Source organism: Equus caballus, chromosome 16, assembly GCF_041296265.1.
Source record: "Equus caballus isolate H_3958 breed thoroughbred chromosome 16, TB-T2T, whole genome shotgun sequence".
In the NCBI taxonomy this organism is placed as follows: Eukaryota; Metazoa; Chordata; class Mammalia; order Perissodactyla; family Equidae; genus Equus; species Equus caballus.
Window position 1 is genome coordinate 89,682,874 of NC_091699.1, and position 14,181 is coordinate 89,697,054.

Below are 14,181 nucleotides of genomic sequence, written 5' to 3' on the forward strand. Positions count from 1 at the left end.
ATGTTCATATTAGGTGGATAAATAGCTTCACATCAGAACAGGCTTTACTGCCAAATGAACTTCTGCCATACTTAATAAAAACAGAATTTTTATCAGAACTTTTTGGTTTTGGAATTGCAGGAAAAGGTTGGTGTACGTACATTATATTACAAGTACAGAGAACTGGAGGGAAGAGAGGGGACTAGGAAAGTATATTTGAAAGAACCTATTGTATTATGTAGAAATGTATTGTAATCGGCAGCCCCTGAGGATATAAATGTGTTTAGCTGATAGAGTCACACGTGTGCCCTGCCCTCTTGAGACACAGCAAAATTGTAAAGGTGACCGGTTGGGTGGACTTAGTGGGGACAACGTGTAACAGGAAGTTAAAGGAAGCTAACAACCTAGAAGGAAATAGACCAAGAGCCTTGACTTCTTCAGAGACAGATACTTAGCAAAAGAATCAACAGAAATAAGAAAAGTGGATACATAATTAAAAAATAGTTTAAAAATTGATGAGACCCCATTAAAATGCTAAAGCCACTATGGGTAGTTTGGGCTATCATGTCACCCACATGTGAAGTCACACGAGAGCAAATTCATATAAAAAGAGAAAGATTCCATCAAGAGGGAGAGACATTTGCTAAGTAAACAGATAAGTGGAAAAGTTAAAAAAAATGGTTGACACACAAACTTGTTTAACAACAGAAGGAAGTTTGTTGAACATATACATACAGAGTGAAAATTTCTAACATACTTATTGTTTTTCTGCACATGACTTTACATTTTGCATCATGCAGTGAGTGTTAATATAAGCAGACTCTCCAAAGTCAATGACAAATAGTAGAAGAGGAATAATTGTGCTTATTATGGAAAGGATGCTGTCTGAAGTAGAATAATTCATTTAGCATAGAAAGACACAACATAATAAATAAAACATATTCTGAAAACAAAAATGGTTCCTTGAAGATTTATCTCCTCCGGTAAGTAGCGTTGTCCGTGTTTAGCAAAGAGAGGTAATATGCATGGAAACTTTTTTGTGTCTATGAAACAGTTTTATTTTATTATGATTCTATTATACAGTGTAGCGTTCTTCACCTTACTATTGCTAAGGAAGCTAGCAGTGAGTAGTTTGCCAGGGTCTTGAGTTATCCAACTGGGTGACATCTCAGGCTCAGCGTTTTTGCCAGTTGTGACAGTGAACGAGAGCCATGGTCTGGAATGAGAAGTCATGCGTGCCCGAGCAGCAAATCTCCCGTGCAGGAGCACTGGGCCCCAGTCATATGGCAGTTCTTGCCAGTTAGACAACCCTTGGCGAGCCACCTGGTCTTCTGAATCTTAGTGCTCATTTGAAATAACATCTAACCCACAGACTTGCACAGGAGAACATTTTGTAAATTGGACAGAGCAGTAATAGTAATAAAAGTCATTGTTAGTGTTATGTTGTTCTAACAGAATAGCACGGTGGTTTAGATCTCTCAGTCTGGCTCAGGTTTTGGTTCTTCAGGCAACCAGCTTCTGACTTGAGACAATTTACTTAAGCTCTCCCGTCCTCAGTTTCTGAAGTTGTAAAGCAGAGAGCATATCAGTAACAGTGAGTAGCTGCCATTCGCTGACAATGAAAGAGTGAGAATGAAATGCTCCCTCCTGTGGCAGGCAACGACGACGCTCTCCTAATGTAACTTTCCATCGTGATGGTGACAAGGTCATGACTGTGGTGGTGGTGAGGTACCATCCACATCCTGAGAGCAGCTCAAGCTGAGTGTCAGGAGCAGATCCCCAGAGAACGCGTCAGCAGGAGAATTAGGCTACGCAGCGGGAGCATCGCCATGTGTAAAGTCACTTTGAATATTTTTTCTCAGTTAGTTTTAACATACTCTATCTTTTCCCATTTAAACTAGTTTTTGTGGTTTGAGTCATCATATAATTACACATAGCTCTGTTGTATATACTGTGCAGTTGGCTGGTGCTTTTAAAAAAATACCTATTTTCATATCTAAATTCAAATTCTGTTTTCATATCTAAAATCACGAGCAAATTGATCTTTAAGGCTTATACACTGTTTGCAAGACAGAGCCCGTTTGTGGGTAAAAGTGAATATGAAACAGTGACCATAACAACATATTTTACTACTAATTTTGAGTAAGATTTTCAAGAAGACATAAAAAAGTGGTAAAAAGAAAAGAGGTTTAGACACGCTATCTTTTTCCAATGAGAGTTAAGAATTTGGTGTCATTTGGCTAGATTCAGTAAGTTGCTTACATCTTTTCTTTTGGACATGTGTTTTTAAGCTTTGTAGTATATTTTTTGTATGTAGTTTGAAGCACTTTTGATACTCCTTTCATTCACCGAATGAAAGCAACTTTTCAGATAGATATTTCTGATTTTGCTGCCTTGCTTTTTCCCTGGATAGGGGAATTCTCCAAAGTCTTATGTTACCCTTTTTCCTTTCTTATAAAACAATATTTTATATGGTAGAACTGTTTCATTATCCTAGTTGTCTTCCAATTTATTTATAGTTTGGTTATTTATGACATCCTTTCATAAGTTACCCATTTTTATATATTTCCCTTCTTTTCCATAAATGAACACATTGCTCCAAAATTAATGTAAAGTAGATGATAAGTAGCCTCACATAAATCAGAGAAGATTTCATGTAAAGAATATTTTATGAAAAGTCACAATTTTGTTTAGTCTGTCTTTCAGAACAGCTGTCCAAGCCATAAGGTAGAAGAGTTATAAACAGAAGGAGGAGGAAAGCTATTGCAACCTTGGTTGATAATGACTAATCCGACCATGCACCTAAGCTTAAAAATCTTGAACAAACTCATGCTTCTTGTAATCAATGAAATCTACATTTGAAATCATCCAGCCTCTTTTTCCATTTGAAGCCAATGGCAAATTGGGACCTCATTTTCACAACTGAGCTGGATCAGATTTGTGATTTTCCCGAAGTGCCGCACATCTTTTATTGTTCAAGAAATTCTTCATTTTATTCCTATTTCCAATCCTGGAACCACATTGTGCAGAAAATTATTTCACATTCAAAGGTCTTGATAGCAGTGTCCTTTACCGTTCTCAATGCTATGAAACCATTTTAAATATCTAAAAATGAGAGTTTTATATAAAAGATTATCTTCAGCAATAATCTAATGTTTATAAGTAAAAATTCTAAAGATATATTTAATGGAATATTTATAAAACATGTTTGGATTGTTTAAGATTTACTGCAGTGTTATTATATTCTCTGACTTCCTTTTGGGAAAAAAGCTGATGGTGTGGGTAAGGATTGGGGATTCATTTCACTTTTTTATGGTTAGAGTAGAAAAATACAGCCCTTCAATTGAGGAAAAAACATCAAAGGGGTGAAGAGGTTACCAGAATAACTGAGTGGATATTCAATAGCAGGTAGTTGCATTTCTAGTAAAAGGAGTTACCATTTTCCCAAAGTTTTGAGATGAAAAAGGAGGTGCTGCTAACAAAATTCCTGAGTACAGCTGCATGAGGACAACCTTACACCCACAAGAATCACAGCAAATTGGGGGAATCTCAACCTGCTGTTGGTGTACTGAGGGACCTGTTGACTTCAATGGAAGGAACGCCTATGCGGGTCACTCCAGAAACAGGTAAGAAAGAAATCACGGGACAGACTCCTCTACTCAAATAAATGAAAGTAGCAGCATTGAAAAGTGTGAGGGACTTTATGACAAGTCGATTTGAAGTCTCAGAGTTATAGATTACCCTAATAAATGGTCATTTATAAAAAACTAGGAGATAGATCAAGATCAATTTAAGGTATGAATCCATGATTAACTGACTGATTGGTCACAAAGGTTCGTGAGAAAGGTATCAGATTTTACACAAATGCATCACTGCATCACTGCTTGATCGGATAACTGACTCTGCTCGTTAGCTATTGTCATTTAAGTTGTTTTAATGAAAATATTTTTCTCATGCCAATAATTTTGTACCAATATTTAGGAACTACTGACATCAAACGTATACATGTAACACGGCCATGTATAACTGAGGAAACCAGTAATAGTCTAGCAAATAATGGCTTCAAATACCTTGAGTGGGGGATAATCCTCTTGTGAGTTCAATCTATAAATCTAAACTGGTGAGACCATAGGAAACACCACATTATGATGATCATAAGTCAGGCTCTGCATTAATATTTGTACTTGTCTATTTCACAAGATATTTTGAAGGATGTGACTAATTTTAAGGAACTAGTACACAACCAGAGGGTCTCAAATTGCACAATAAATTTCATCTGTATTTAGCCCATTACATCCAAACACAAAGCTGACCGGTAAAAATTTCAGACAGGCATAACGTCTAGAGCACCCCAAGGAAACGTGGAGAATCTAGAGAAACATACTTCACCAACAAAAAAGGCTTCATTCTCCATCGGAAAGTAAAGTGTGCTTATAAGTGTATGGAATAACACTGAATGTTTTCCAGTTATTTTCATTGATTATTATTTTAAAATCAATTTTGCTAGGAAATTTCAGTCAATCCTGTCTACATTTTCCTTGTAGCCACAAGTTAAATTTCAGTGCAAAGAACATTTTCATTGATAGTAAAGTACTTCTTGAATGCAAGTAAAGTGCCTCTGTGGTGTCAGCAATGTTCATAAGCCTTATTTTAAATATAAGGAAAACTAAGGTGAAAGGAGGGTAAATGCTTTTCCTGGGGTCATTTATGAAGCCAGTGGCAGGCAGAATTAAAGTGTGGAGCAAATGGTAGATCATACTTAATTCAATTCAGGAAGTGGATTGAAACACATCTTGTTACTAGCAGAGTATTTGAATTACTGTCAGCTTCAGCTCCACAGTGGTGGGTGTGTGTGTGTGTGTGTGTGTGTGTGTGTAAAGGATGCACATGTCAATTCTCCACATTTGCTGTTACAAGGATTGGCTTTATTTTTAATTACACAGTTCTTTGAGCAATAGCTATGCTCAATAAACCAGGAAGAAATCTATTTACCATGGCATCAGCTTCAGAAGGGAGCTTGAGTTTTCTAAATTTTAACTTAAGCCCTGGTTAAAAGCTTTGGAAACCTTTAATAAAAGACCATAATAGGAGACAGGATCCAAGATGGCGCCGTGAGTAGTCCTCTTTGTCTCTCGCCCTTCAAGTCTACAATTATTTGGACACTCATCACTTAACAAAGGATATCCAGATAGTATCTCAGGACGTCTGAGAGACCCACGTGACTATACATCGGAAGGCGGACGGACTTCCCTCCGGGAGGAGGTGGAGATAGGTGAAAACTCTCCAACCCCCACCGAACAGCCTAGTACCTGCAAGTGGCTTTCTTCCAACGGACGCCCCCAGAAGATCAACACACACCTAGGGCAGGAGCGAGCACACACCAGAGGAGTGATGGTGGAAACAGGTGACCAGAACCCCACCTAAACCCCCCGCAATTACTCCTAAATGCAGAGGGAAACTCGAGTTACACACCTGAGCCCGCGGGGAGAGTCTCGCCCCGCCATTGGTGGGGAGATCCCGCCTGGTGTCCACAGTGCCCGGAGGGTCCCAGAGAGAATCACAGAGGGTACGGCAGCCCCCCGGCTGCCACTGCCTGCACGGTGGGGCAAGGGATTGCCGGAGACCTCGGAGAGGACTGGGGCTGGGTGAAGCTCTAGAGGCTGGCTCCGAGCCCCGGAGGGGAAGCTCCAGAGTTCCGCCCAGGCAGCAGACAAAACTCTCTGTCTGCCATTAGCGGAGGGCCACATCCAGCATTCACAACTCCTGGAAAGTCCCAGAGAGAATCCCAGAGGGCGATGTGACCCCCAGCTGCCATTGCCCGCCCAGTAGGGCAAGGGATTGCCAGAGATCTTGGAGAGGACTGGGGCTGGGTGGAGCTCCAGAAGCCAGCTCCACGGCCTGGGGGGGAAGCTCCAAAGCTCTGCCCGGGCAGCAGACAAACCTCTCTGTCTGCCATTAGCGGAGGGGCCACGCCCAGCATCCACAACACCGGGAGGGTCCCGGAGAGGATAATATCAGGCAGGGCAGCAGCTGACCAGCTACCACTGAAATCAGGATCTCCAGCTATCTCCCAGACAGGGCAAAAGGCTCCCCGAGTTCCTGGGGAACAGGACTGGGGCTGGGTGGAGTTCCAGCAACCCAGCTCCGTAGCCTAGGGGGAAACCCTACAGGCTCACAGCAGCCTCAGCGAAAGCCTCTGCACAGCACTAGTAGAGAGCACCCATGTGGCAGCCACAAGGCTGGAAGACCCCGGGACAAAAGTAGCATAGCTAGGTGAGCTAACCACAGACTGTAGAAGATGCCAATAGCTCTGCTGTGACCCATAGTGGACAAGTGAGATTTTGTGGGTGCCGACAGTGATGGAGTGGCAAATATAAGTGATCCTACCCCCGGCCGCTGGAAAAGCCCATAACACCATTGCAGACCCCAAGGAGGGAGCACGTCTAGGTGGGCTGCAACAGTAGGCACCAGCACCCTGAAGCCCCCCCGTGACGGCCCCCATGGCAGAAGAGGGAATCCAAAGGACCACTGTGACTATGAGGAGGGGCCCAGGCCCAGTTAGCAACTGCAGATAGGGTTCCTGGTTGGTGCAGTATAAACAGCTGCTCCCCCACCACACCAGCAGAAACAAGTGGAAGGAGCAACTAAACTCTATCTCTATGCGGAGGCACAAATCTACAACATCAAGCAATATGAAAAAATACATTAAATCTCCAGAACAGAAGGAAAATAACAAATACACAGAAAACAATCCCAAAGAAAATGAAATACATAACCTAAATGACGATGACTTCAAAATAGCCATCATTAAAATACTCAATGAGTTAAGAGAGAATTCAGATAGACAACTCAATGAGTTCAGGAGCTATGTCACAAAACAGTTTGATACAATAAAGAAGAACCAAACAGAAATACTGGAAATGAAGAACACAATAGAGGAGATTAAGAAAAATCTAGATGCACTGAACTGTAGGGCCAATAATATGGAGGAAAGAATTAGCAATTTGGAAGATGGGAATATAGAAATGCTGCAGGCAGAGGAGGAGAAAGAAGTAAGACTAAAAAGAAATGAAGAAACTCTCCGAGAATTATCAGACACAATTAGGAGATGCAATGTAAGGATTATAGGTATACCAGAGGGAGAAGAGAAGGAGAAAGGGGCAGAAAGCCTATTCAAAGAAATAATGGCTGAGAACTTCCCAAATCTGGTGAGAGAGATGGATCTTCAGGTGACAGAAGCCAATAGATCTCCAAACTTTATCAATGCAAGAAGACCAACCCCACGGCATATAGTAGTGAAGCTAGCAAAAGTCAACGACAAGGAGAAAATACTAAGGACAGCCAGGCAAAAGAAACTAACCTACAAAGGAACCCCCATCAAACTATCAGCAGATTTCTCAGCAGAAACTTTACAGGCTAGAAGAGAGTGGAATGATATATTCAAAAATCTGAAGGACAAAAACCTACAGCCGAGAATTCTCTACCCCGCGAAAATATCCTTCAAATACAATGGAGAAATAAAAACTTTCCCAGATAAACAAAAATTAAGGGAGTTCATTGCCACAAAACCTCCTCTTCAGGAAATCCTCAGGAAAACCCTCATTCCTGAAAAATCAAAAAAAAGGAAAAGGGGCTACAAAACCAAGAGCAGAGGAGATAAGTAGAAGGACAACAACAGAGAGTAGCAGCTCTTCATCAGAACAGATTAAACCATGGGACGAGAAACAAAGGAAATTGAAGAAAACCGGAAAACAAGACATAAAATGGTAGTGGTAGGCCCCCACATCTCAATAATCACTCTAAATGTAAATGGATTGAACTCCCCAATCAAAAGACACAGAGTGGCAGCATGGATCAAAGAACAAGACCCAACAATATGCTGCCTCCAGGAAACACACCTCAGCCCCAAAGACAAACACAGACTCAGAGTGAAGGGATGGAGAACAATACTGCAAGCTAATAATGAACAAAAGAAAGCAGGTGTTGCTATACTGATATCAGACAAGGTAGATTTCAAAGCAAAACAGATAAAGAAAGACAAAGAGGGACAGTATATAATGATAAAAGGGGCTCTCCACCAAGAAGACATAACACTTATAAATATATACACACCCAACACAGGAGCACCAAAATTTGTAAAGCAACTCTTAATAGAACTAAAAGAAGACATCAACAACAATACAATAATAGTAGGGGACCTCAACACACCATTAACACCAATGGACAGAACATCTAGACAGAAAATCAACAAGGAAATAATAGAATTAAATGAAAAATTAGACCAGATGGACTTAATAGATATATATAGAACACTTCATCCAAAAACAGCAGGTTACACATACTTCTCAAGTGCACATGGAACATTCTCAAGGATTGACCATATTTTGGGAAACAAAGCAAAATCAATAAATACAAGAGAGTTGAAATAATATCAAGCATCTTTTCTGATCATAATGCTATGAAACTAGAAATCAACTACAAGAAAGAAGCAGAGAAAGGTGCAAAAATGTGGAGACTAAACAACACGCTTCTGAACAAACAATGGATCATTGAAGAAATTAAAGAAGAAATCAAATATTATCTGGAGACAAATCAAAATGAGAACATGACATACCAAATCATTTGGGATGCAGCAAAAGCAGTCCTAAGAGGGAAGTTCATCGCAATACAGGCTCACCTCACTAAACAAGAAAAAGCTCACGTAAGCAACCTCAAACGACACCTAACAGAACTAGAAAAAGAAGAACAAACAAAGCCCAGAGTCAGTAGAAGGAGGGAAATAATAAAAATAAGAGCAGAAATAAATGATATTGAAACAAAAAAGACAATAGAAAGGATCAATGAAACAAAGAGTTGGTTCTTCGAAAAAATTAACAAAATCGACAAACTTTTAGCCAGACTCACCAAGAAAAGAAGAGAGAAATCGCAAATAAATAAAATTAGGAATGAGAGAGGAGAAATCACAACAGATACCAATGAAATACAAGGGATCATAAGAGAATACTATGAAAAACTATATGCCAACAAATTGAACAACCTGGAAGAAATGAACAACTTCCTAGACTCCTACAACCTCCCCAAACTGAATCAGGAAGAAATGGAGAATCTGAATAGGCCAATCACAGGTAAGGAAATAGAAACGGTAATCAAAAACCTCCCCAAAAATAAGAGTCCAGGACCAGACGGCTTCTCTGGAGAATTCTACCAAACATTCAAAGAAGACTTAATATCTATTCTTCTCAAATTGTTCCAGAAAATTGAGAAAGATCGAGTACTCCCTAACACATTCTATGAAGCCAACATCACTCTGATCCCCAAACCTGACAAGGACAACACAAAGAAGGAGAACTACAGGCCGATATCACTGATGAACACAGATGCAAAAATCCTCAACAAAATTTTGGCAAACTGAATACAGCAATACATCAAAAAGATTATACACCATGATCAAGTGGGATTCATACCAGGGACACAGGGATGGTTCAACATCCACAAGTCAATCAACGTGATACACTACATCAACAAAATGAAAAAGAAAAACCACATGATCATCTCAATAGATGCAGAGAAAGCATTTGACAAGATCCAACACCCATTTATGATAAAAACCCTCAATAAAATGGGTATAGAAGGAAAGTACCTCAACATAATAAAGGCCATATATGACAGACCCACAGCCAACATCATACTTAATGGACAAAAACTGAAAGCCATCCCTCTGAGGATACGAACAAGACAAGGGTGCCCACTTTCACCACTCCTATTCAACATAGTACTGGAGGTGTTGGCCAGAGCAATTCGGCAGGAAAAAGAAATAAAAGGAATCCAAATAGGTAATGAAGAAGTAAAACTCGCTGTTTGCAGACGACATGATCTTATATATAGAAAACCCCAAAGAATCCATAGAAAAAATTAAAAATTAAAATTAACATACATAAATCAGTAGCATTTCTATACACTAACAATGAACTAACAGAAAAAGAACTCAAGAACTCAATCCCATTCACAATCGCAACGAAAAGAATAAAATACCTTGGGATAAACTTAACCAAGGAAGTGAAGGATCTATACAATGAAAACTACAAGACTTTCTTGAAAGAAATTGACGACGACATGAAGAGATGGAAAAACATTCCATGCACATGGATTGGAAGAATAAACATAGTTAAAATGTCCATACTACCTAAAGCAATCTACAGATTCAATGCTATCCCAATCAGAATCCCAAGAACATTCTTCACAGAAATTGAACAAAGAATCCTAAAATTCATATGGGGCAACAAAAGACCGCGAATTGCTAAAGCAATCCTGAGCAAGAAAAACAAAACCGGCAGAATCACAATCCCTGATTTCAAAACATACTACAAAGCTACAGTGATCAAAACAGCATGGTACTGGTACAAAAACAGGTCCACAGATCAATGGAACAGAATTGAAAGCCCAGAGATAAAACCACACATCTATGGACAGCTAATCTTCCACAAAGGAGCAGAGGGCCTACAATGGAGAAAAGAAAGTCTCTTCAACAAATGGTGCTGGGAAAACTGGACAGCCACATGCAAAAGATTGAAAATTGACCATTCTTTTTCACCACACACCAAAATAAACTCAAAATGGATCAAAGACCTAAAGATTAGGCCTGAAACAATAAGTCTTCTAGAAGAGAATATAGACAGTACACTCTTTGACATCAGTTTCAAAAGAATCTTTTTGGACACTATAACTCCTCAGTTGAGGGAAACAATAGAAAGAATAAACAAATGGGACTTCATCAGACTAAAGAGCTTCTTCAAGGCAAGGGAAAACAGGATTGAAACAAAAAAACAGCTCACTAATAGGGAAAAAATATTTACAAGCCACTTATCTGACAAAGGGTTAATCTCCATAATATACAAAGAACTCACACAGCTTAACAACAAAAAAACAAACAACCTGATCAAAAAATGGGCAGAGGACATGAACAGACATTTCTCAAAAGAAGATATAAATATGGCCAATAGACACATGAAAAGATGTTCATCATCGCTAATCATCAGGGAAATACAAATCAAAACTACACTAAGATATCACCTTACACCCATTAGATTGGCAAAAACATCCAAAACCAAGAGCAACAAATGTTGGAGAGGTTGTGGAGAAAAAGGAACCCTCATACACTGTTGGTGGGAATGCAAACTGGTACAGCCACTATGGAAAGCAGTATGGAGATTTCTCAAAAAGTTAAAAATAGAAATACCCTATGACCCAGCCATCCCATTACTGGGTATCTATCCTAAGAACCTGATATCAGAAATCTCAAGAGTCCGTTGCACCCCTATGTTCATAGCAGCATTATTTACAATAGCCAAGACGTGGAACCAACCTACATGCCCAGAAACTGATGATTGGATAAAGAAGATATGGTATATATACACTATGGAATACTACTCAGCCATAAAAAAAGACAAAATTGGCCCATTCGCAGCAACGTGGATGGACCTCGAGGGTATTATGTTAAGCCAAATAAGCCAGTCAGAGAAAGACGAACTCTATATGACTCCACTCATACGTGGAAGGTAGAATATTGATAAGGAGATCTGATCGGTGGTTACCAGGGAAAAGGGGGGGTGGGGGGAGGGCACAAAGGGGGAAGTGGTGTACCCACAACATGACTAACAAAAATGTACAACTGAAATCTCACAAGGTTGTAATCTATCATAACATTAATTAAAAAAAAAAAAAACAAAAAGACCATAATAGTTAAGTAAGTTTTTACATAGGAACTTATTTTGGAAAAGAGAAGCCATTTGCAGATGGGGAACTCATCTGATTTTTAAAAAATTGAGTGTGTTTAAATTCTAGGGGAAAAATACTAATGGCATTTTGATAGATCCTTGTATCCTTATTTTTAAACTGATTGAAGGTTTAAATGAAGTGTTTCAGACTCGGAATTCAGTTCATTATAAATGATTGAATCTTATGGAGGAAGGGGGTGATAAAGGATGGACCAGCTCCCAGAGCTATACTCTTTCCTTCCTTTGCTCCCTCCCGCCCTCCCTTCCTTCCACTCTTTCTTCTTCCTTCCCTACAATTCTTTTTTTCCCTTATCTGAGAGAATATTTTTATTGAGATTTCAAAAGGTAATAGAATCCAATATTTATCAATGATGAATTACCTATGGGAACTAAATAGAGATAAAAATGTTAGTGGTAGAGTGAAATAGAGAATAATCTAAGGTTTTTCTGATTGTCACCTCCACCCCTAAGTCACATCCTTGGGAGGCACTGAGGGAGAGGAGAGAGCTGACTACACACGGTCTCCACACAGCAGCAAGGAGATTTCCAGGAGGCCTCACCCTGTCTTGACCCCAGTGCAGAGACCCTGGAACTTGTTTGGGAGCCTCTAATTCCGTCTTGGGCCCTGAGTCAGGTATTCTTATCAGAATATCTCAGGACTGAGAGGAGAAGGCTCAATTTGCAGGCAAGAATTTGTGGGCAATTTGAGGAGTGGCTAGCGGGAGAGAAAAAGGACAAAGCTTTCCTTAAATTTGTTTGGAAGGCAGAAAGCAATGGTTACTTTCTAACTTTCTGCGCTAATTCGTCATCCCAGGCCCCTCTGCCTTTTCCTTCTCAATGGCACATTCCTGATCCGCTGTCTTGTTACCACAGCGCATTTTAGAGCAAACCAAATAATTTTATCGAATATAATAATAGAATAATTTACTAAACCAGTGGTTTCCAGTCCTCTCTTCATATTAGAATCACCGTCGTATCATTTTAGAAACGTAATGATTTTAGGGCTTCAACCCTTGAAAGACTCATGGAATCGTTAAGTCTAGGGTAGGACCCATCGTCATATTTTCATGAAGTTCCCCACGTGAAATGGTCATGCAAATAGGTTTGAACACCATTGCTCTGAACTGAAGGGATATCGGCAACAAAAAACTTAAGCAATACGATATATAAAATGTGACTTTTGAACTTATGCTTTTTACACTGGACAATTATTTTGGAGGTCTTCTTCAGAAGTTACTTATAATATTTTGACTTAAAAAGCTCAGAAACAAAGATTCACGCAAGTCTGCATTAAACTCTCTCTCGCTGTCTCCAAACACAGGCAAAGACAGAGGACTCAAGCGGCCACTCTGCTCCTGCCTCGCTTTGATCTGCTTGAGGACGTCGCTCTGGCACTGGTGTGTAGGGCAGATCGAGCAGGGAGAGCATGGAAAGATGCAAGAGGCTGTTTCAGCAGTAGGTGAGAATGAAGATCTGGAGCATGGCAGTTGGCAAAAGCACTAGAAGGAGATGCCAAAAAGCGTTTTATGATAATTCCTTGAGCCACCGCAAGAGTCTGAAAATACTTTTTCTCAGATAATTTTACAAAGTGAAAATTACTAAGTCCTCACGAGTGAGCTTAGGTTAAAAACAAAACAAAACAGGGGTCTTTCTGAGCTCTAAAAATGAGAGACCTTGCAGAACTTTCTCCTTCATTCAAATAGATCTGAATGAGCGTTTGGAATTTTTCCGTAGGATCCTGTGCGTGGCTGGAGCAGCATTTTGTGATCCTGGAGATTCAGGGAGCAGCACGAAGTTCCACCTGCCCCCCTCGGCTCCCCTCCAATTTCTCAGAGACGCCAGCTCCCAACAGCCCACAGCTCCCAACAGATCCCTTCTCTTGGGTTAGAGTGGGGAGTTGTGGGGATGATGGTCAAAAAGAAAGCAAAAACGCTATCTAAAGGTGTTACAGTCTTGTAGCCTCGGATGGTGGTCAGTAAGTGGAAACGCAGGCCCAGAGATGCCCGATCTTCCTTTCTTTCAGTAGAAGCCAGAATTCAGAATGTTTATGTGAAAATGACTAACTTAGAAAATCTTGTGAGGAATAAACCAAAGAAATCTATGAGGTAGAGCTGGCCCCAAAGCATCCAGGTTGAGGCCTTTGGATTAGAGACACGAGAAAGGTGAGGCTGTGGCTCCCGCAGCCTGTTACCACTGATGGCAGCTCCGTTGAGGCCCATCACCAGCACTGTTTGGGCACAGTTTAAATTGGCACCCTACACTCCCTCCATTTCCCCTGTCTTCCACTTAGCCCTCTCCACTGCCTCCTACAAACCCTTGGTTTGTGTGTGGATGTGCTGTTTGCATAGGGAATGTACGATTTGTGATGGCAAGCATTGTCTTCTTACTTTAGCACCTAGCAAGAAGCTCTGCACTTGGAGATTCCAAG